Here is a 21,645-nt window from a genome sequence, read left to right as displayed (position 1 = left end):
GCTTTAACTCTTACAAAGGTCCCTCACTTAGGACTTGACATATGTGCCTCAACCATTTTGCAAGATTATCTTCATACAAGTTTTCCTGAACCTAGTGATGTCCATAAGGAAGTTCAGTTGTTAGAAACCCATCCTCTGGTTGATGAGGTTAGACCAGGCTATGATACCAAGATCGACCTTGTTTTCCCACCAAATATTTTTCAACCAATTGTGGGAACGTATAGTTTTCAGATGCTCAATTATTAAGTTTTGAGACTAAACCTAATTTTAAGAGATTAGGGTCGACACATTTATTTAAGGAAGACCACCACCCTTATTGTGGTCGATTATGTGAGTCAAAACTAATTGACTTAGAGGATCCTCAATTATTCAGGTTATTATTATGTGCTTCTAAGTTTTTACTTGAGTTTTTCCAGACTCTAATACCTGAACCGGATCTTAGCTTTGAGGAATTCCAACCCATGAAAATATTTTATTTGGACCCAGTTATAGAACCTGAACCTGAACCACAGCTAGATGTAGTTGTCTTAAACAGGAAACTAGACAAGGGTGTGTTTTATTTGTTTATTTTCTTGACAGGTTTCAGATTCCTTTTATTTATGATAGATCTATTTGGTTTTGATGACCCCCAGAAATTTCGACTATTACTTTATGATTCCATGAGGTGACTAATCATCTATTAGTCTGGCTGAATACTTTAAACTTAGAACTTCTTGGGAGGTAAACCAATATTCATGCGACACGATAATATCTTTCCTTATCTCTTTTGCTTCAAATGGTAACATTTTCTCCTTGTTCATGCTTTTAATTTTATCTTTAGAACATTGAGGATAATGTTAGATTTAAGTTTGGGGGTATGGGAGAAACTTTTTAGTTGCAATAAATAAACTCCAGAGCCTAGAAATTTATGCATATTAAGGATCGCACTAACTAATCTAAGTGGATGGAAGCATTTTGGTTGTAGGAGTTGAGGAACCAATCTGATTAGATGGAAACATCTAAAGAGTCTATTCATAAAAGCACAGAGCTCAGTTGTTAGGAATAACATGATAGTTTCACCATATCTCGTTGAATCCTTTTCACTTCTTTTTGATGTTGTTTTGTTTTTAAACTATGTTTCTAAGTGATTTGGTGGGGCTCACGATTCAAGTTGTTACCAATGCTAGGGTGAATTAGAGTGATTGAGATACCATGAAAAGAAATAAATAAAAAAAGAAATTGAGACCAGACCATTTGACCAAAAGGAATAAATTCAATAAAGTCGACCAATGGTACCCTTGTATATGCCAGTTGTGTTGACCTAGAGTTAGGATTATCAATCACTGGTACCCTTGTATATGCCAGTGTGTTGATATTAGTCAGACTAGTATCTCAATCCATTAGGATAGGTTCATTTTGGCATAGGCCTTCATACAGATATGGGAAACGCCGTTCACTTAGTAAACATCAAAACCATCTATGTTTTTCTCTATATCCATATTCTTGATCTATCCATGTGATTAGTTTTCACTCCGTATATTGATGTTCATAGTGCGACTATCGGAGTAGAGCTCTGTCACTTTATATGAATTTTAGTATGCTTGAGTGCAAACTCGTGTACAACAATTGGAATTTCGTATCAGGGTACTTCCTCTTGTAGTCAATAAGTATGCCAACCAAGGAGATTCTTTAGTGCCTTCCAAGGTTCTGCGTAGATAGTTAGGGTATGGAGTACATGTTTTGTGGGTATATCTCTTGTAATCCCTCCCGAGACTATAACTCGGCCACTAGGGCCACCTAGGGGTTTAAAGGCTTATTGCATGCGATAAATGCAATCAACGATGCCTGCGACAATGAGTTAGGATTTTATTTTCTATTTGATTTGCTCGAGGACTAGCAAATAATAAGTTTGGGGGTATTTGATAAGCACATTTTTGTGTCTTATATAATCTCAATTGTATATATTATTAGTGCTCGATTTTATATTTATTATGGCTTTTTATGTCCCTGTAGGTATTTTTGGAGAAATAAGCTTTTGCGGCGAAATTGGCTAAAAAAGTGGTTTTTTGTGCTCGTGGGAGAAAATTACTATACGGACTCTCACTTTGGATAAGGGGTAACCTAATTACTAAGGGGTGAACCATTTCCAGGCATCTTCTAAAGGGAGACCAGCACAGGATAGGGGGAGGTCATCCCCTAGCTTTTGAAAAACTGAAATTGGCGGGAAAATTTGCAGCGAGAACACAGAATTAGGGTTGGATTATTGAACGAGTATTAACGAGATTCAATCACCAGATTTTAATGGGATGGACTTGAATTAACTAAACAGGCCTGGTATGATGTTTTTGATCGAATAACTTGGGCTGGATAATCCGGATTTCGTTAAACAGGGAAAGAACAAGTATTCTCGGCTTTTTGGATATATATGGAAGTTACGTGAAGGTATGGAGAAGATATTCCCCAAGAATTATTTCTATCATGTTTGGACGGAGTTTAGGAAAGAATTGAACAAGGCAGAGACGTGTAGGAGAGAAACAAAAGCCGAAACTTTGGTTGAAAGGTAGGGAAAGATTCTCGGGATTTATTCGGCTGTGGTGTATAAAAAAAGCGGTGGGAGTCTGAAAAAGGGGATCGAACAGTTTGGGGTAGTTTAGATAACCACAGAAAGCTCAAAATTGAAATTACAGACATTCAGTTTTGCTGGTGTAGGGGAAGAACACGAAGAACATACTACTCCCAGAGACAGTCGTTTCTTCTACAGCAGTTTAGAAGAAAGAACACGAAGAACATACTACTCCCAGAGACAGTCGTTTCTTCTACAGCAGTTTTCATATATCGTTTCTGTAACAGCTGTTTGTAACGCTTATAAACTGTTGCAGACTGTCTGCTAAACTAGTTTTCTCTTGTTTTTCACCCTTTTGAGCTATGAAAACCTATTTTGAGTATGTGAATAATATGAGGAGCTAAACCCCATTGCCGAGGCGACGGAGGAAGCCATTTTTCCAATTATTATGTGGTAAATTCTATTTAATTTAATTTTTGCAATTCTTTTATGATTATTTGCACTGAACTGAAATTGAATATATGGTTCTGATTAAGTGGTTGTGTTCTCAATTGATGGGTCATGCTTAGGTTAAGTCTTTTGATGGTCCATGCTTTCCATTTACAACTATTGTTTTGAGAATCTACTTCTCTAGGAAAAAATATTAGAATCACTTTAAACGTAAAGAGTTGCATAAATATTGACTAGATTAAATCACATAAAAATTGGAGATTGGTGGAATCCTGAGTCTCAGTGCTTTTTATAATCTTGATAACAATTTCTTTTTAAGTTTTCTATTTTAATTTGAGTCTATTATCGAGTCTACACAATCCGAGTTGAGCGAACTTTACTACCACTTAAAAACTACATCAACAACCTTTTGAGACATTAGAGAAAAAGACATTGAGATCCTTGAAATTCAGGAGAGAACTTGTTCCTTTTAGAGGGTAACCGTGATGGACCTAACCATACATGATGGAAAGGCAAGTAGGTCAGGAAATGCCAGAAAGACAAAGCAACCTCACAATGTAGTCTTAGATACTGGATTGCGACTCTCTCTCAGTAGAAACTTATCATCATCAACAAGCGGAGCGACATCAAAATCTATGAAGAAAGTTGAAGACGTTTTAGGTTTAAAAGTAACAATAGTAATTCAAAAATCAAAGTTGAAGTTATAAGAGCAAATGATATAAGTTGTTAGAATTCATGATACCAAGACATCACAAGTTGTGAAGATCCAAGTTTTGAAAGTCCTTCTCTCATGGCCATGTAAATTGTTGTCTTGTAATTTTTGTGTCAAAGAAAAAAAAATTGAAGAAAAAGAAAATATAAAAATGAAAAAAAAAATCATCATTACGTTCGTTTATTTCTATAATTAGTTCTTTGTTCAATAAGGCCATAGGGAAGTAGAAATCTTTAAGTCAAGCAAGAAATCGAAGAAAAGAATTAATTGTCAAGGTTTTATGAGGTTCGAGAGTTTATCATCAACAGTTGAAGACCGAAGAAGACGTTGTTTCTACTGAGCACTATGAGAGAGTCGAAGAAAGATGCATTTTGGTTGCTTTGTTAGTCCGCTTTCAATCTGGCACAAGATCTTTCTAGCACTGGTTTAACTCATCACACGTAATTAGTCCAGCTGTGTAGCAGATGTCCCTCTCATCTTTATCTCTCTCCTAATCTTATCCAGCTGTAAATCAGCGGACGCATCTTACATTGTTTATCTAGCTATGTAGCGGATATCTCTTTATCTAGAAGTGGTGCAGATGTGTGTCCCCTTTTCTTTAGTCAGCTTTATAGCTGGCACCTTTAATTTCTTTGGCATTCTAGTTACTTGGAGATAGGTTGAGAATATGTATGTCCTCATAGCTCTTTGGATACTTGTGACCAATTAGAAGTCATGGTTTTGTGGGTACACCTCTGGTAAACCCTCCCGAGATTAACTAGGTTCTATTTTTTTATTAGTTTTGCTCGAGGACTAGCAAAAAATAAGTTTGGGGGTATTTGATAGACGCATTTATGTGTCTAATTTGTCCTCGATGTTTCGTATTGTTAGTACTCGTTTTCTTCCTTATTATGGTATTTTGTGTGTTTGTAGGTATTTTTTTGGAAATAAATATTGTTGGAAAGTTCGGCTCGAAAAGTTCCTCTGAGCACCCCCAGAGGACAATTGCTATACGGACCCCCACTTTTTCTAAGGGGCACCCACGGCTATGTGTAACCCATTTTCATCTTTAGCACCCACTGTTATTCGGCACCATGGATGTTGGATTGCGGCACCTCCTTCTTCTTTCTCGTGAAGAACAAAAATGGCGGGAAAAGAGTTTTGAAGCTGCGTAAATTTCATGGAGTGATTTGGACGAGATTCTTTGAGATATTCTCGATGATTTGGTTTATAATTATCTTGTTTCACTAAAACTGGAAAGGTAGTTGATTCATGCACGGGAGTAATGGAAGAAATTATCAAACAGCAGGGAAAGAAATATTTCCTCGGATATTCTGTGTTAAGACGCCGAGTTATTTTGGGAAGTATGATCGTTGGCACACCGTGTTAGTTGTTGTCAGAGAAGACTAAGGAACGTGTTGGAACATGTTAACCAGAGAAAACAGCGTGAGAAGACAAGAATGGAAAGAAAAGCTCTCGGAAATATTTTCATTAACTGCCGAGTAATGGAGAGATTTTTCTGAGTTAATGAGTAGTGATTCTTGGTCCAAAGGTGTATAAATGCGTTGCTGGGGTCGAGCAGGAGCATACAGAGAATTTGGGAGAGAAATAGAGCACCACGGAGACAAAACACCAAGTTGCAGAGAGACCTGCTGCTGCTGCTGCCATTGAAGAACACGAAGAACGGACCATTCAAGGCCGTCGTTTTCCAACAGTAACAACGACTCACAGCCGTGTGTCGTAGTTAACAGACAGTCTTAAAGTAACAGTAACAATGACAGAAACCTTCTATCGTTCTTTGTAACAGCTCGGTTTGTAACATTTATAACTGTTACAAACCCGATTTTTATTATAATTCTCCCAATTTCATCATTTGTAAACCATCTTTGAGCATAAATGAAATCAACTTTAAAGCGTGTTTCCAACATGATGAGCGGCTAATTCTCCCACAACCAAGGCAATGAGGAAGCTATTTACGCATGAATAATTGGTAACTATTTTATTTTCTCTAATATTTAATTATAATTCACTCAATCACTGCTTTCGCAGAGTTTTAAATTGTTTGCGTAATCTTCCTAATCAGTTGTGATTCAATTAGATAGGTTATGCTTTGTTTAGATAATCTATGCTTAAGGGATACAATTGATGTTTGAGAATTTGCTTGATTATTAGTGAGTTAAGATATAAAGGACTTAAAAGATAATTAGAGTTTTGGATTATTTACCATCATTAATTCATGTGTAATAGTGGAATCAGTGTCTTGGTTATTTTCTCATATCTTGAAGTCAATTTTGTAATAAGTTTTCTTTATTTTTAAGTTTTATAAGTCTAAAAATCCATTGCTTTCACAAGCCTCAACGAACCTTATTACTACAACATTATTGAGATCACATCATACGGCCATGGGATTTTGTTTTTATGGACAACTCATCAATCATAAAAACAGAAGGAAAAAAAATATTCACGAACTTACTTGTCGGCGCCGGACGGAATTCGGCCGGCGGTGATCGGACGGGCAGCGGTGCTACTGGCTCCGGTGAATTTTCCTGCTACTGCTCGTGAAGTGATGGTGAGGAGAAGAGTGGTCGGTCAATCAAAACAAAAAAAAAGAATTTTAGGGCTTCTTCCCTTTTATATCAAATTTATTTCCAAAACCTAATAAAACATGGGTTTCCTTTTTTGGGCTCGGGCCCGCAAATCCTAAATCGACCATAATTAAGATTCTGAACGCCCAAAGCAGCAGTGCCTCATCTCTCCAGCTCATGAGATGACACTCCACCTTACAATCAGAGTCTTCATCCGCGCAGTTGCTCGTACATGGCATCATTGGGGTAAATCGATCATTCTGAAACTACCTTTGTAGACTGAGTTCAACCATTGATCTCGTCGACTGAAAATCACCATTTAATGCATACTGCGTAACATGATTGTTCCCCACTAAGCAGGGGACTTAATGTAGATGGTGGATTTTCAATAAAGGGCAAAACCGTAAAATCATGAAGCATGTTTTTGACGCGGCTTTCAGGCATGCAACGATTCATATTTTACGAAGCCATGATGAATATGTTTTAGAAAAGCCTCCACTAGCTGAGCGTTCGATCCCTGGCATTTCATCGTTCCCTCTATGCAGAATAACATATTTGGACGGTTCTCCGTAGATTGAGGACTTAACGCCTTCAGGACGTCGGTGATACTCATTGTTCCCTGACTGCTGGAGAGTGACCCACCTCCACATAGAAGAATAGTTGGACGTCGGTGACACTTCACCGTTCCCTGATTATGTGGAGAGAGTGCATAGATTCAGGCGGTTCTCCGTAGATTGAGAACACTAACGCCTTCGGTTCGTAAACAACATCGTGACTCCCTGACTGTGCACCACTCAGAATAGATGTGACGCTTTAACTGGCTAATATCTTTTTTGAAGTAGATTACCTTTGTCGTGACATTCACTACTGGATTCCCAGAATAATCTATCATTGCTCCTATTCCATGGTCGAATCCACGGCCTGATCCCATGGAATGGAAATAAACAATTGTTCTGATTCTATGATCGAATCCACGGCTTGATCTCATAGAACAGCAATGAAACAACTGTATTATCTCATTACTCCGATTTCATGATCGAATCCACTGGTCTCATGAAATGGTGATAGATAAATCTTAATTACTCCGATTCTTGGTCGAATCCACGATCCCATAGGATGGTAATGCTCGTTTTATTATTCTGAATTCATAGTCGAATCCACATCTGATCCTATGAATTAATAATGAACAACTATTCATTTTTATTACTCAGTTTCATGAATTATTCTCCACTGAATCTCATAAATTAGTAATAAATACTCAACAACTGGGCATCTGGACCATCACTGAGTAAGCCCCACAAAAATGGTGCAAGTGCACTCGGCAATGATGCACGACTGAGCACCCAGATGCACGAACGAGCATCCAAAAATTGAAACAATGGGGAATCCTTCGCAAAACAGGAGAAAACATTAAAATAATAATAAAATAATGGAGGCGCTCACGGTGGGCCCACGGCCCGCCGGCCGGCCGTGCCCTAGCCACGGTCGGTCCGCGCCCCTCCCATTATTTTTCCTTATTTTATTTTCATAAACTCATGAGGGTTCTCCATCTTAGAAAAATTCCTAATTTTGTGCAAAACTCGTGAGTTCTCCATAACTTGGTGGATTCACCAAATAAATCATAAAATAAGGAGAGGCGTGCGGGATCGGGCAACCTAGCCGGTCGGCCATGCCCAAGCCGTGGCCGGTCCCATACCTCACAATCCTTAACTTTTTATAATTATTATGTCAAAACTTCATGGATTCTCCATATCTTCATGGATTCTCCATATCTTCAAGGACTCTCCGTAACTTCAAGGATTCATGAAAAATAATAATAAAATAGGGAAAGGTGTGCGGGACCGGAAAACTTGGTCGGTCAGCCATTCCCTAGCCGTGGCCAATCCCACACCTTGCAATTCCTTTTCTCATAATTATTATTTTCCCAATTCATGAAACTCCTGGGTTTGAGTAAAATTCGTGAGTTCTCCATATTTTCTCAAATATTGCTCGAATCACGAAAAAACCAAAAGCCAACATGATCACACGGCCGGCTAGCCTCTCACGGTAATTTTAAATATTAAAATATTTTTAAAATATTGATGAATTGAGCATACATGCTCATTCCACCAAAAAATCGAGAATTCTCAGCCAAGATGAAACTCTTCTGAAAATTCACGATATTGCTCAAATGCGCATCAGAAAATACTGAAACTCTCAGTATGGATACACAGACATCATGGTAACACATGCGTGCCTATGAACGACCAGGTTGTTCCTAGGGATTGCACGAAGCCGGTCCCACACGTTTTCGCAATTCTGACCTAATTTGCTCAATTGCTCATACTGGGCCCAAACTCTCTCCAACCAACTGGAGAATCCTCCAAACGACCAACAACTGGTCACGTGACCACCTAGAGCCGGTCCCATACCCTCTTGGTCGGTCCTCATCTCTGATACCTAGGTTTTACACCTAATGTTGAACCCGCAATATTTTCAGTAAATGGTGAATCCACCATTTATTCATGATTTCTCACCAACTCTCAAACTGAGAATCCTGGTGCGTACTCACTCGAGAACTGGGAACCACATGGACGCTCATAATCCCATGTGGTCGGTCCTTTTCACTCATGATAAATTTTTCACCAATTCCCCAATTGATGGAGGATTGATCGAAAATTAGGGTTTTGAACAAACGCTCTGTGAAACCATCATTCTGAGCATTCTTCAAACACTAATAAATTTATGTCGATCCAGCAATCGACATCTAAATTAATGCAATATTCGGTAATCTACCAATATTTTAATTAATATTTTATTGGGTCACGACACCAGTAAATAATTCGCTGAATCGAGCAATACTTGCTCAGTTGCCCATCAAATTCTTAATATTCAGTAATTTGCAGAGTTGAGCAATACTTGCTCAGTTGCTCATTAAATTCCCGTAATTCGAAGAATTGAGCAATACTTGCTCAATCGTTCAAATAGTCAGTAATTCATCAATGAATCAACAATACTGACGTCCCTTCAAAGAATTACATGTTCGATCCATGAATCGCTGAGCATTCACCATTCATGCTCGATTCACCAAAACTTAGACTCATTGTTTAATCAGTCAATAATTGACTAATCAAAACACGTCTACCCTGTAGACTCCACGATTTGTGAGACATCAATCACGTCACAAATGGGGGGGGATATCACTTAGGGTTTTGGTATGGCGGTCTACGGTACGTGGATTCATCCACAACGAGAAATGTGCGTAAGTCGTGTAAACGGTTGAAGGAGTTAGCAAAGTAGTGGGTGCACGATCAGCCAAGTCTCCACTTTCCCACTCTTTCACTCAAGAAACCGTCAGGCTTACAGGAATTAGTGGTTCATCATTCTTGCAATATAAATAAGTCAAAATCGAGGACAACAGATATCATCAGTATCAACATTTTCCGTCAACAACTCGATACAAACTTATTCACAGAACTCAACTTCAGCAATTCACCACTATTTCAGAAACCTTCAACACACCCACAATCCTCGATCATCACTGATCCCACACAATTCTCAGCTTCCCTCCTACAGATCAACCCATCTCCCTCTTTGCGACCGAATTGACTCTGGAACGGCCATTGTCTTGGTTTAGGCCGGAGTCATACAGATTTATTTCCCGAATCTAAGCACCCCCTTTGCAGCGGTGCATCTGTGTGAGGATTAACATTTTGCCCGGTCGAGGAATCTCGACACCACGCTCGTCTCTCCACTTCCCGAAAAACCGGCGACCCGTTTTTCCCCATCCACAACGTCAACCAGGAAGTCGAGATGTACAACGATCCACTTTTGATCACCCTACCAATACATGGGTGGAATGTTACGAAGGTCCTCATTGATGGGGGAAGATCATTAAATTTATTGTTTTACGAACCTTACTTACGTATGGGTTTGACGGATGAACACATGGATTCGTCCACTTGCGCAATATACGGTTTCAACGGAGCAGTCTTTAGACCAAAAGGATAAATCATCTTGCATGTACGCGCAGGACCCTTAGTAACCAATACAAGGTTCTGTGTAGTGGAAGCACCTTCGCCCTACAACGTCATCATGGGACGACTATGGGTCCATCGGTTAAGAGGGAAAGTTTCAACCTATCATCAGTACCTTCGATTCCCTACACCCATGAGTGAAATGGAAATCAAAGGTGATCAACAAGATGCAAGGCTATGCAATATAGCAGAGGTCAGACTCAATGAAGAAAAAGTTGCCGCAAAGCAACACGAAAGAAAAATACGAAGGGCAAACGCCAACGAAGTAAAGGATGGAGGATTCCAAGTGCCCGAAGCCCCATCAGTTCAAGAAGCAAGCACATCCTCAACACCAGTAGCGGATGTCTCCACCAAATGAAAATTACAGAAAAGCACTCCTCCACGACCTCAGAAACAAACCTTCTCACCAGTGGAACCAACAAAGAAAATCAACATCGGAACGTAGGCGGAACCAAAGATGATCAACATCGGAACTTTACTAGAAGAGGATGAGGAGATGCGATTACAAAGGATGTTACGTGACTACGAAGATGTCTTTGCATGGTCAATGGAAGACATGCCAGGAATTGACCTGAATTTGGTCTCCCACCACCTTCGGCTCAAAACAGAAATGCCACCATTCAAACAACGTATCCGCAAGGTGGCAGATATATACCAAGAGGTAGTAGAGAAGGAGTTGTAAAAGCTCCTAGCAGCAGGATTCATATGAGAAGTCAAGTATCCCACGTGGATATCCAACATGGTCATTGTACCTAAGAAGAACAGAGATGTACGCATCTGCATTGACTTTAACAATCTCAACAAGGCGTGCCCCAAGGACAGCTACCCCCTGCCAAATATTGACTAGATGGTCAATGCAACCGAAGGTCATCAGAGATTATCCTTCATGGATGGCTACTCTGGTTACAACCAAATCGCCCTTGCAAAAGAAGATCGGGAGCATACTTCATTCTTTACCCCACGAGGCTTGTATTGCTATACAAGGATGCCTTTTGGACTAAAGAACACGGGGTAACATACCAGCGATTGGTAGACAAAATATTTAAGCCATGGATAGGCAAGATACTAGAGGTCTACGTGGAAGACATGCTAGTCGAGAGCAAAGAGGCGAAAAACCACCTGTCAGACCTAAGGGAAATATTTGAAGCCATGAGAAACTTTCACATGAAAGTAAACCCGGAGAAATGCACGTTTGGAGTAACCTCAGGAAAATTCCTAGGGTACTTGGTAACTAAGCGAGGAATAGAAGTGGACCCCGAAAGGGTCAAAGCAATATTGGAGATGTCATTTCCAAAAACAGTGTAAAGGAAGTACAGAAGCTAAATGGAATCTTAGCCTCCATGGGAAGATTCATAGCAAGGTCATCGGACAAATGCAAGGCATTTTTTTGACACACTAAGGAAAGGAAACAGGTTCGCGTGGATCACGGAAGCAGCTCTCCAAAAAATAAATGAGTGATTGAAATCAATGCCCATCCTACAGAAGCCGGAGCCAGGTGAAATACTCACTCTATACTTAGCAGCAACAAGCTACGTTGTAAGCGCAATATTGGTACGAGATCAAGGGCAAGAAGACAAACCAGTCTACTACATCAGCAAAACTCTCAGTACAGCGGAGCGTAACTACACCAAGGTAGAGCAACTTATATATGCCTTAGTACTGGCAACACAAAAATTAAGGATATATTTCGATGCGCATACCATTCGAGTCTTCACGAAGGCTCAGATAGGTCAAATCCTCGATAGCATGGAGAAAATTGGAAGGGTGGTCTTGATGGTGGTTTTTCGAATAGGGATAAAATTGTAAAACCATGTATTTAATGCGCTAACGCCCTGCAAGGGTATAAAGTCATTTAAGAAGTGATGAGTGCAAAAAACCTCTTCACTCATTGAGCAACTCAATATGTATGGAATTCAATCAGAATGGTGCAACAATCCCGAATATTCTATGAATTTTCCTAGTAACATTATCCATTTAATGCATTGTGTGCCTTGTATTTTCCTACGCTATGTTCCGCAAGAGAACCCTCAATGTTGCCATGGCATGACGATTAATGTTCACTCTCAGCAGAGTAGCATGAATCTCCCAAAGTGTCAGTATTCAAGTATGCATGAAAGTACTCACACAGGCTTCATCACTCTCTGACAAAGAGAATCTCGTAGTGGCGCACTTTTAAGTGGGCTCGATCACGCTTGAATTCCTTAAGGAAAATCTAGACTGTTAATATCAGTCTCAGAAACAATCACGGCCACACAATTTGGCTGCATGTTTTAACAAACCTAGACCACTCCTGGCAGAACTAGGTAATTACTGCATCGACCGACTGTGGGCCCACCAACTTCCCAACCAACCGGATTTTGATTCAACACGTCCTAGTGTTGCCGAACGCTAACCCTAAAAAGGGTAATCTCGTTATTGAAAGAAGATCGAATGAGCTAAACTGTCTAAAATAGTCTCAAAAAATGTCGCAACCGTCCAACTTTGGCAGCCTAGTTGGACGGCTTATATCTTCCTACAAACGATTAAAGAAGTGTCAGCATGGTCCTTGGCGGCACCACTTTCCCCTTGGCTGATCAACTTGACTACGACAAGTCTATAGGGTGCTCGACCGCTTGCACAAAGTCGAGCAGGCATGTTATATTCGAAACCCTCAATTCGGGTTGCGGCAGTTTACAACAGTCACGAATTGATCGTGTTCGTCCAACTTGGCTAGCATAATTAGATGGCCTAGATCGCGTTTCGGAGAGTCAAGGGAGTACGCATGGGTCCACCACCGACCCAATTTTATCCTCACTTTATCGACTTACTCAAGGAAGTCAATGACACACCAAATCATTCGATTGAACTAGGATGATTGCGCAACCTTGAAAACCCTAAATTGAATAAGCGGTGTTATACAACTGCCGTTAATCAATCATATCCGTCCAACTTCGCCAACCTAGTTGGACGTCTTAGATGGTGTTTCAAACGATCAAGGATGTGTCAACGCGTTCATCATCGAACCAACTCCACATGTAGCCGATCGACTTGCTCATAGAAAGTACAAAACACATAAAACCACCGGCCCAAACATGGGTGTTTGCGTTATTTTAAAAAACCTAAAATCACTTTGCGGGAACACATTACTGCCGCAAATCGATCTCGACCACTCATCTTCACCAGCTGGTTTGGGTGGCTTAGATTTAATCTTAAACGGCCCCGAAGATGTCAACGTGATCATTGTAGACCCACCTTTACACGTGATTGACCGGCCTACGCAATCTAGGGCTCAATGCCTCGAAGCGCACGCCTAAATAGGGGTTGGACGCACGGCCTCCTAAACCCTAAAATTGCGTCAATTGCAGTCTGAAACTGCCGCAAATGATCACGACCATCCAACTTTTCCAGCCTAGTTGGATGGTATATATTTATTTTTAGAAAGCAAGCAAAGCAACATTATGAATACCGGCCATCCTTCTTCCACATGAAGTGATCGTCCAAGTAACGGCGTGTCTCTAAAGCCACCAAACGATCACCCAAAGGTGGTCGATCAAGCTTCCACTTTTAAGACGCTTATTCATGACTTATTCAATCAAGCTCAAAAACAATGATGCTTCTGCGCATCGATTAGTTTGAGATGCTTAAATGCGATGTTTCACATGCATCGAATACATATAATGTTTTTATTGGCCTCATAAACAACTTTTTTGTTTCACCTAATAGCACCATGCAATTCTCCGTGGCGGGTCTCACGACTTGACCCACTTATTCGAGACATCAAACATGTCACAAACTTGGGGATGCTTACTGGGGTATTGGTCTGGAGTTTTACAGCGTGCAACGCGCTCATTACGAGAACGTGTTAGGAAAAGACGGATGGTTAACAATGATGGAGTAGTGGGTGAAGGTGTGATCACGCAATGTTCACCACCTCTTACACAACTCCATTACTCCACCACTTAACTTTCTCCACTTCCTACGAGATCAGGGTTGCACTCAAATGACTTGTATAAATAGGTTTTCAACCTATTTCGACAACAAGAACACAAGTGTTATTAACACAATACCCAGAAAACACCAAGAACTGATAGCTTACATTCTACAAGCCAGTTCCACATTCTGATACAAGTCATAAAACAGCCACACCTTCACAATTCAACATTTTGATCTCAAACACCTTCTTCGCTTCCCTCCCTAAGATCAACCCCTTGTCCTTCACTTTGTGACCGAATTGAATCTGGAACGCCCATTTCTTGGTTTAGGCCAGAGTCTTACACATTTAACTCTCGAATCTAAAAGTACTCTCGTGCAGTGCATTGTTTAGGGTTTGAATTCGTTCCTCATCAACACACCCAAATTTACCAAAAACAGCAGAACCATTTTTTACCCTCAAACAATTGGCGACCACAGTGGGAGATTGATCTCTCGGTTGCAAAATCAGTTTCTCAAGATTCATTCCAATTTTCTCAATTTCAAAAGGGTAGATCCCAGATTCAATTCAATCATTAAATTCAATTTAGGTTCAACAACCAATTTTAATTCCGGTGTTCCATTCACTAAGAAGCTTCACAAAAACGCTTTTTCAAACAATGCTACTGGAAATACCTTGGATAGCTGAGCACCAGTAAATCTCGCAGATGAAAGGACCGGAAAGCCGCATGGAGACACATGACGCGACTACTACTTAGAAGAACGCAACGGCTTCTCTCGAGATCCGGATGGAGCAATCACCTTTTCTGCAACACCACAAGTGTTGTATGGAGCAAGCCAGAAATGCCTCAAAGGGTCCACACACAGAAAGACGAAGTGAAGATTCGCGTAGCCGTTGTTTCAGTATGGAGATAGTCGACAACAAATTCAACACCAGAAGAATCTTGGGAAGACACCTGCGGAGGTCACAAAAGAAAAGGTTTATCTCTATTCCACCACTTCTACCAATTTAAGATCAGGAGTATCCGCTATCACTTTATCAACAAAACGTGTAGATCCAGAATATGGTGTAATTCCGAGAATTCATACATCTACAATAACAAAGGAGGCTTGACACATCTTCAAATCATCATAAAGGGTTCGCCTATTATGTCAACCCAAAATAGGAGCGATCCCGGGACATCTTCAGGTCTACTGGAGCCGACACCTCAAGAGAACAGCCTCAAGAAGATAACGATGCCTGCGTCATCATGTCGACAAAGAATCCGCAGTTTGGGTGAATCACTCAAGAATGTTTCAGCGAAACAACGAACATCCAAATGATCAAGAGATGACGGACCCGAGGTACTGCCACTGCCGTAGATTCATTCATCGCTTTACCAGTGAATGCAACGGCCTGAAGCATATTCTCCAAAGGAAGATTAACTCAGGAGAGTTACCCCGTTTCTCTGAAGATTAACGTGCGCAGTTTCATCAAAGTGATCGAACCAACTACGGGTTTCTCGAGGCGCGCCATAACAACTTGGATTCGAAGCGATCACCCGTGGAGAATTCAAGTCTCGTTCAACCGAGATCTTGTGAACAATTAAGTTTCATTAAACAATTTTACATTTTAAAATCCTGCTGGGGACTTGACGCATGCGTCCCACATCGAGGAAGGAAGTCAATGATGCAGTTGTTCTTAGACACCACATTATATCCCTTTTACATGTTTCTATTTTTATGCAACATTTGCAATTTTTACGAGATACTTAGAATGATCGAATTCAAAACCATAATGGTGGATAATTCCTTTCAGAAAGTCATTCATAAAATCATCTCAAAGATAAACCAATTCAAAAATTCAATCACCTACTAGTTCAAAAACCAGAAAATCAAACTATGAAAGGAATTCCTTACATCACTCAAGACACCTAAAAGGGAAATATAAAAGAGAAAATGCGCAAATATTTAAGGGAAGTCTTTCAGCAACAACTCGTTCTTTTTGGAAAGAGCGTCTTTCATTTTGCGGAGAACAGCCTGCTTCAGCTTCAATTCCAAGGATAGCCTCTCGAGATCCTCCTCTTTCCGAGCAATGAAGTCCACGGAGGGAACTTCGTTTGTTTCATCTTACAGCTTCTGGATTCTAAAAAACCCTTCATAAAACCAGAAAGCAATGAATTCAAACTTTATAAACACATCTCAGTGGAACTCCCAGTTTGAAACCACCTCCTCAGTGCACCCAGTCACGCTGATCATGACATGAATGGAGGATAAAGCTTCTTCGACACGTCGGACCAACATGAAATACAACCTTCAACCTTCTGTAAGCGGTTTCACTGAAGCAGCAAGAGAAAAACCACCGAGGTACAACATTCTGCGCGTCCAAAATCGCCCACTTCAACTCCAGTACCACATGCACGACTGCCATAATGATAAAACAACGTCCAAGATATTCCATATCTGGCTCGACGGCAACAACATCTATGAGGGACGCTTTCAGAATTTCGTCTTCCGTAGAAGAAGTAGTTGCGTCACCAAATGAGGTTATGCCTGGAACTTAAGAGGTACACACAGACTCTCCATGTCAAGAGATTCATCATATTTGCAGAACCTATTAGTTAAGTAATTAGCATGAGGGGACTTCCCTACTCCTCAAAGAAACGATCCATAAATGATAAAGGCAAAGAGCATTGCTGGAGACTGCTTAGCACTACCCATCTCAAAGATGTTGAATTTGGAGAGACGCAAGCCCGTTGTCATTATGATTCCAAGATTCCCAAAGACGTAGACGTGTTCGAGGGAGCAGATGTATTGTTTAAAGACTAGCGATATGCCTGGATGTCTATGAAACACAACGTAGACGCCTAGACGGCCTCATACTATCCTCATCAACATTGGGTTCAACTCCAACTCTCTCCAAAATTATTTCTTCAGAGACCCAGCGTGATAGCATCTATCAAGTTGAAATCTCATATATGAAGACTGCTAAGTTCGTGCAAGTAGATACCATGCCTCTCCCTGCCAGTCTCTTCTGATCAGAGTTGCTGCCAAGAATCGTTGTTGCTCGCCAGAGCTTCACCATAGCAACAACCACTACGGACAGAGGTAATCCGAACTTCTGCATATTTTACTTTCCCATGAAGAAGTAATAGAATCACCAGTACGGAGGAGATATGGTGATATCTTTGTTATGGTAAACCCACCGACCATACAAGATAGAGCCATATAACTCACATTTGGAGACTGGGACTCAGCATGAAATTCCTTCACCGTCAGTCAAGGATTTCTTCAACACAAGAGAGACGGTCAATCAAGAAGCATGTAATTTGCAAGGGAAATCAAACTGAAGAAAAAGCCGCTTCAACGCACGCTCCAGAAGCCGCTTCAACACACGATCTCTCCTGAAGCCGCTTCAACACTCTCTCTAGAAGAAGCTGCTTCAACGTGCGCGCTCTCCCGAAGCCGCTTCAACGCTCTCTCCAGAAGAAGCCGCTTCGACGCTCTCTCTCGAAGCTGCTTCAGCACTCTCCCCTGAAGCCGCTTCAGCGCTCTCTTCAGAGGCTGAAGACACTCCAACACCTTACCAGCAAATGCAATGGAAGTACGTCTTTCAAGAGAAAATAAGCTCGGTATAATTACACCTGAGGACTTCCAGGATGCCTTCACGTCCCTCAACCGGTTCATTTCTAATATCAGCATCATCACTATTGAAGCTTTACGAGCCGCACAAAATTCTCAACATGAAGCCGTACATGTGCATTAAAGACTCCAAAGGTACAAATCGGAGATGGTTTCACGTATCCAGTCACGCTATCGAATATGAAATGTAACTGGGGGTTGCTCATCGCATCCCATTCCATACAACCATCCAAGATTCAGAAGATGGTTCAAAGGATGTCGCTTAGAATAAAGTCCTTGAAGACTTGATAGCAGCACGTCAGCAACAGAACGCCTCTCAGCTCGTTTACTTCACTCAAAGACTCCGGAAGATTTTGTCGATACAAGCATTCCAAGCATTTCACCATCGCAATCAGAAGGGCAAGAATAAGCCTATGAGATAAAGGGTCAGAATGAACGCAATTCCATTCCAGTCAATGTTCAGGAGTTTAAAAAAGATTTTCTTTGCGACTCAGCATTCCGGACTCCAAGGAACTTAAGTCAAGGCCTCTCGCAATCGAGCGCAATGGAGTTTAACAAATTTCGAAATCTACCTGGAGGAAATTGACGTATGATAGGAGGACGATCACTGCAATCCTTGATACTTCGTTAAAGATATCTTGCTCAAAGACCTAGCCGGCCTCTATCCTGGTAACATATGTCTACCTTTCCTCATAAGTTTTATATTTAACTGTCACCATCCATTGTTTACCCCGCAACAATGTCACCGTTACGTGCTAAGCAGGGGACTTAATGTTGATGGTGGTTTTTCGAATGGGGGTAAAATTATAAAACCCTGTATTTAATGGTTGACGCCCTGCAAGGGTATAAAGTCATTTAAGAAGTGATGAGTGCAAAAAACCTCTTCACTCATTGAGCAACTCAATATGTATGGAATCCATTCAGAATGGTACAACAATCCCGAATATTCTATGAATTTTTCTAGTAACATTATCCATTTAATGCATTGTGTGCCTTGTATTTTCCTACGCTATGTCCCGCAAGAGAACCCTCAATGTTGGCATGACATGACGATTAATGTTCACTCTCAGCAGAGTAGCATGAATCTCCCGAAGTCTCAGTATTGAAGTCTGCATGAAAGTACTCATTCAGGCTGCATCACTCTCTGACAAAGAGAATCTCGTAGTGGCGCACTTTTAAGTGGGCTCGATCACGCTTGAATTCCTTAAGGAAAATCTAGACTGTTAATATCAGTCTCAGAAACAATCACGGCCACACAATTTGGCTGCATGTTTTAGCAAACCTAGACCACTCCTGGCAGAACTAGGTAATTACTGCATCGACCGACTGTGGGCCCACCAACGTCCCAACCAACCGGATTTTGCTTCAACACGTCCTAGTGTTTCCGAACACTAACCCTAAACAGGGTAATATCGTTATTGAAAGAAGCTCGAATGAGCTAAACTGTCTAAAACAGTCTCAAAAAATGTCGCAACCTTCCAACTTTGCCAGCCTAGTTGGACGACTTATATCTTCCTACAAACGATTAAAGAAGTGTCAGCATGGTCCTTGGCGGCCCCACTTTCCCCTTTGACGATCGACTTGCCTACGGCAATCCTATAGGGTGCTCGACCGCTTGCACAAACTCGAGCAGGCATGTTATATTCGAAACCCTCAATTCGGGTTGCGGCAGTTTACAACTGTCACGAATCGATCGTGTTCGTCCAACTTGGCTAGCTTAATTAGACGGCCTAGATCGCGTTTCATACAGTCAAGAGAGTACGCATGGGTCCACCACCGACCCAATTTTATCCTCACTTGATCGACTTACTCAAGGAAGTCAATGACACACCAAATCGTTCGATTGAACTAGGATGATCGCGCAACCTTAGAAACCCTAAATTGAATAAGCGGTGTTATACAACTTCCACGAATCGATCATATCCGTCCAACTTCGCCAACCTAGTTGGACGGCTTAGATCGTGTTTCAAAAGATCAAGGAGGTGTCAACGCGTTCATCATCGAACCAACTCCACATGTGGCCAATCGACTTGCTCATAGCAAGTCCAAAAAACATAAAACCGCAGGCCCAAACATGGGTATTTGCGCTATTTTCAAAAACCTGAAATCACTTTGCGGCAACACATTACTGCCGCAAAATCGATCTCGTCCACTCATCTTGACCAGCTGGTTTAAGTGGCTTAGATTTAATATAAAACGGCCCCGAAGATGTCAACATGATCATTGTAGACCCACCTTTACACGTGATTGACCGGCCTACGCAATCCAGGGCTCAATGCCACGAAGCGCACGCCTAAAGAGGGGTTGGACGCACGACTTCCTAAACCCTAAAATTGCGTCAATTGCAGTTTGAAACTGCCGCAAATGATCACGACCATCTAACTTTGCCAGCCTAGTTGGATGGTATATATTTATTTTTAGAAAGCAAGCAAAGCAACATTATGAAGACCGGCCGTCCTTCTTCCACATGAAGTGATCGGCCAAGTAACGGCGTGTCTCTAAAGCCACCAAACGATCACCCAAAGGTGGTCGATCAAGCTTCCACTTTTAAGACGCTTATTCATGACTTATTCAATCAAGCTCAAAAACAATGATGCTTCATGCGCATCGATTAGTTTGAGATGCTGAAATGCGATGCTTCACATGCATCGAATACATACAATGTCTTTATTGGCCTCATAAACAACTTTGTTGTTTCACCTAATAGCACCATGCAATTCTACGCGGCGGGTCCCACGACTTGACCCACTTATTCGAGACATCAAACATGTCACAAACTGGGGGATGCTTACTGGGGTATTGGCCTGGCGGTTTACAGCATGCAGCGTGCAACGCGCTCATTACGAGAATGTGTTAGGAAAAGACGGATGGTTAACAATGATGGAGTAGTGGGTGAAGGTGTGATCACGCAATGTTCACCACCTCTTACACAACTCCATTACTTCACCACTTAACTTTCGCCACTTCCTACGAGATCAGGGTTGCGCTCAAATGACTTGTATAAATAGGTTTTCAACCTATTTCGACAACAAGAACACAAGTGTTATTAACACAATACCCAGAAAACACCAAGAACTGATAGATTACATTCTGCAAGCCAGTTCCACATTCTGATACAAGTCATAAAACAGCCACACCTTCACAATTCAACATTTTGATCTTAAACACCTTCTTCACTTCCCTCCCTAAGATCAACCCCTTCTCCTTCACTTTGTGGCCGAATTGAATCTGGAACGACCATTTCTTGGTTTAGGCCAGAGACTTACAAATTGATCTCTCGAATCTAAAAGTACTCCCGTGCAGTGCAATGTTTAGGGTTTGAATTCGTTCCTCATCAACACACCCAAATTTACCAAAAACAGCAGAACCAGTTTTTACCCTCAAACAAGTGGAAAAATGGAATGCCATGATCAAACAGTTCCACGTAATCTTTGAAACTAGGAAGGGTGAGAAATCACAAATCTTAGCAGACTTTATGGAAGACCTACCCCTCAACGACGAAGCGGAGATAGACGAAATCCCAGGAATGGAGAAAGACAAGCAAGAAACCAGAAGATCTGTTGGAACCTCAGAATTCACGAAGATGGGAGATATTCGTAGATGGCTCCTCCAATGGAAAAGGCTCGGGCATAGGGATTGTAATAACAACCCCCATCGGAGACCGACTCATCTACGCATTCAGGTTAGAATTCGAACAATACACCAATAACATTACAGAATATGAGGCGGTCATACATGGTTTATGCTTGGCACGGGAGCTAGAATTATCAGATGTTCGATTGACTAGTGACTCACAGTTGGTCATTAGACGAATCGAACTCAAATACCAAA

Source organism: Papaver somniferum, chromosome 7 (assembly GCF_003573695.1).
Source record: "Papaver somniferum cultivar HN1 chromosome 7, ASM357369v1, whole genome shotgun sequence".
NCBI classification, from domain to species: Eukaryota; Viridiplantae; Streptophyta; class Magnoliopsida; order Ranunculales; family Papaveraceae; genus Papaver; species Papaver somniferum.
Note: the sequence above shows the minus strand (reverse complement) of the source record.